The sequence below is a fragment of the Arvicanthis niloticus genome, chromosome 15 (assembly GCF_011762505.2).
Source record: "Arvicanthis niloticus isolate mArvNil1 chromosome 15, mArvNil1.pat.X, whole genome shotgun sequence".
In the NCBI taxonomy this organism is placed as follows: domain Eukaryota; kingdom Metazoa; phylum Chordata; class Mammalia; order Rodentia; family Muridae; genus Arvicanthis; species Arvicanthis niloticus.
Genome location: NC_047672.1, coordinates 59,471,833 through 59,476,146, shown reverse-complemented (window position 1 = coordinate 59,476,146; position 4,314 = coordinate 59,471,833).

The window sequence follows — 4,314 nt, the reverse complement described above, 5'->3', positions numbered from 1 at the left end:
TTTTTTTTAGTTTGTATTACAACTATGTATTTGTTTCACAACTATTTATTTATTTGGTACATATGTGTGTAAACCCACACATGTGACAGCGTGCATGTGGATGTCAGCGAGACAAACGTGTGAGGCCCAGGGATCAAACCCACATTGTCAGACTTAGCAGCAAGCACCTTTCCCTATTGAGCCATATTACTGTCATGGGCTCAAGACTGCAGAATCTCAATGGATCTGTGTGTGAATATGACACATTTGAAATTTGGATGCTTTCTGGCAGATTTGATTTTAAAAAGGCTTAGAACCAGTCTTTAGCATATTCTCTCCGTGTGGAAAGGCTAAACAAAACTAAATGATCAGATTTATCAGGAAACACAGCATTAGAAATTTAGAGACCCATCAAAATACCAGCCTTTAACATGTTTTCAGATTTATTTTGTTATGTGTTTGAGTGTTTGTTTGTATGTATGTATGTATGTATGTACGTACATATGGGTACTATGTATATACCCTCAGATGCCAGAAGAACAAGTTGGATTCCCTAGAACTAGAATTAAGAGATAATCCACAGTGCGGATGTTCAGAGCCAAACCCAAATCTTCTGCAAGAGCAAGTGTTTTAACTGCCAAGCAGTTAGAATTTTAATGATTACGTATTACGTATTTATGGAATACAGAAGGATAATCCAGTAAATTTAATCCAGTAAATGACGTGTAATGGTCCAATGGGGCATTTAGCATAATAATTCTATTCATTAAACATACTTTACATTTTATTACTATGTATAGTGTATATATTTATGAGGTAGTTATGATTGTTGCTAAATGACTTTATTCTGCTTTGTCTTATAAACACAGTGATGTATCTCCAGAAATAGAACAAAGGAGTGATATCACATACACATCCAAGCCAGGCAAAGCTCCATCATCCAGGAGAAAAAGTAGATTCTATCATTTCTATGTGAGTTGTGGCAGACCAGGTGAACTTACTTTCATTCTTTGGTGAAAGCCCTCCAGGAGTGAGTTCCTGAAGAGCAAAGTGGTCAGCTCTGTGACACCCTACCTCAGCTCTCCACTCGGAGATTTTCAGAACTAGAAAACATCACCAGCTTTATCTTTTATACCCCTTCATTAGAATTAAAGACAACAGAGCTTTGCTGATGGTGAAAATTAGGGAAAAAAAAGCACTACTAAACCGTTGACTCGATTAATATTTTTTTCTTTTGCAATGGTTATTTTTCTTCTGTGACTGACACTGAGTGAAGAACCTACATAGAAATCTAAATTCCATAACCTTGAGTTCCAAAATACATAGCCATGTTTGCAGGTATAAACGCTAAAGCAGCACAGACAGTTATGACCTTGGGCAGTGATTCATCACAGGAGGAAAGGGAACTGAGGTACCTAGAATTATAACCAGATTCAGCAAGGAGATGTAAATATGGGCACACATACACACATACCCACACATACACACACTTGCACGCGCTTGCACGCATAACACACAGGATTTTTTTCCAACAAATAGAAGATACTATGCTTTGGTCTTGAGTTTCCTTTTCCTCAATCATCATTCACATAACACTTTGCATACAGGAAGCCAAGGGCAGTAAAGGATGTACAAGTAAAGTAGACCTAATTCTTACTCAGCCTCAGTTTTAGTAGATCCCTGGATTCTGGCATCACTAAGGAAGGAATGACTATTTAGAAAGGCAAAGACAGCACGATGTGAAGTTGATTGAAAAAAGAGGAACCACTGACAGATAATAGGGAGGACCTCAGGCAGAATAGGAGGGCCAGGTGAGGTGTAATAGACTGGAAAGTCTACTTCAGGCCTCCTTGGACTGTGTATCTGAAGAGGTAACACTGTAAACATGGAAGAAAGACACGTGGGTTATCAGGGTCATTTTATAACATGCTGCTGCTGTCTGAGCTTTGTCCTTCAGGGAAACCACTAAAACGCTACAAGCAGGGGCTTCACGCCATTGGAATTGCATGATAGAAAGATCTGGAAACTCTAACGCGCCCCCCTCGAGCCTTGCATCCGTGGGGAAGAAAGCACGAGATGCAGAGATCAGGTAGTTACTGCAAAAGGAGGCTTTTTAATCTTTCTCACACACATGGGGAAACGCGGAGAGGCGAGGAAGGGGAGAGCTGAGGAAGGGGTCCGGCTTAAGTACAATCTAGAGTGACGTATTCACTTCTGATTGGCTGTTCGCTCACCACCCAATATTATGCCTCGGGATTGGCAGTGACTTTGGCACGCCTATCAGCCTAGCAACTGCGCAGATAACTGTTTACATCTGGAGAAGACACGAGGCCAGCGCCATCTTGGAAATTGCAAATGTGTAGCCACTGAAACAGCGGCTCACTACAGCTCTCCCTGTTTAAATTATTAATATAAAACAGCCTTTTGCCCATTAAACGCAGCACCAACTCAGTGAGGGAAAGCAGAGGCCTGATCCCCTGTGCAAAATGAGATATTGTAATGGGTTTAATTCCCATACCCAATCTCGATGCCTTTTGACGGGGAAAGGAAGCCTTTACCCTGGGGCGCCACCAGGGGAGGTTTTTGGCATCAAACCTTTGTGCAATCAGGCATACTTTCGGGAAATCTATCCACACTCGTGGAACATTCCCTGTCGAGTACCCACTCGCAAACACCTCTAACTGCTCAGGTACCGGTTATTCAGGCAAGGGCTGACTGGACTTAGACCTCTCATCTACCCAGTGCAATGGGACGAACCCCTGGTGTGCATAGACTGAGAGGGTCCCTGTCATAGGCTATTTTCTTAGCCTAGATAGTCAAATTTCAGGGAGAGACTCTTGCTCTAAGGCTGCAAGTGCTTAGGCTTTAAGCTACCTTGTCACTTATTTTGTTGGGCTCTGAGCTTACAAACCAACCATCTATGAATACTAATTCACATCATAGGGCTGTACCAAGCAAGCCTATTCCCGCTCTTTAGAAAGAAAGAAAGAAAAGGGCAGAAGACATTTAAGAAGTAAAATCTCCACGGGAAACAGGTTCCATCCGCACTCCATCAAGGCTGGAAATCCGGATTTGCAATTGCTGTTGTACCTGGTCCACAGGAACCATGGTTGCTTTTCCCATTGCTATAACCACACGTGGCAAGAAGAAACTTGAGAGAGGAAGACTCATCATTTTAGGTGGCTGTTGGTGAGCTTAGCTTGTAGGTCTGTGGCCACCAAAGCCACCCTAAGGCAGTGGATTTGGGATTCTTTCTTCCCCCCTTAGGTTCTTGTCTTGGAAACTCAAATAAGAGATTCATGACTCATGGATGTTGTCTTTGAAATGGCTCTAATTACAGGGACCTTAAGAGAAGGAAGAAAGCCAGCTCCTCTGTAACTGGAGGGAGCCCCAAGACAGTCATCATTGATGTTTCTGTCTTAGATCTAAAAGGCTTCACTGGATGGAAAAGTGGAACAGCTGTGATGAGCTGGTCAGGTCAGGTTCCACTCCAGGTACCCAGGTACCGTGTAGTTTCAATCATATTTTCTGTATGGTTTCCAGGAGAGGATAAAAGGGAGAGGCAGACTAGTTCCTTTATGGCTCTCGTTTTACAGTCTTATAGATCAGGCTGGCCACTGGTTCCATACGCTTAAACTTCTGCTCCTTCTGACTCTGTGGTTGTACTGCACCCTATGTTGCCATACCCAGTTTAATCTGTGCTGGGACTCTAACCCTTGCCTTCAAGTTTGCTGGGCATGAACTTTACAAATGAGCCACACCCTCAACTCCTCTAACTTCCAGTAGTGTCGATAACTCTTCAAATTTTCCTCCAAAGAAACTGTGAAAGCTCCATTTCATTTGAAAACCTGTCTTCAAAGAAAGGGTATTAGAAATTTTCCAGTAAATTAGAAAATTGAATGTTGTATTCAGTTAGAGGTTTTCTTCTTTTTGTTTTGTTTCTGTTTGTTTGTTTGTTGTTTTGTTTTGTAACCTGAGATTTTTTTAATTATTTATTTTATTGACATTTCAAATGTTGCCCCATCCCAGTACCCCCTTCCAGAGTTCTTCACCCTATCCCCCTCCCCCTTCTCTGGAGAATCAAGTCTCTACAGGATTAGGCACATCCTCTCCCACTGAGGTCAGACAATGTGGTCCTCTGCTACACATGTGCCAGGGGCCACAGACCAGCCTGTGTATGTTCTTTGCTTAGTGGCTCAGACTCTGGGAGCTCTCAGGGGTCCAGGTTAGTTGATACTGTTGTTCTTTCTATGGCGTTGCCATCCCCTTCAGCTCCTTCAATACTTCCCTTAACTCTTTCATAGGGGTCCCCAACCTTAGTCCAATGGTTGGCTG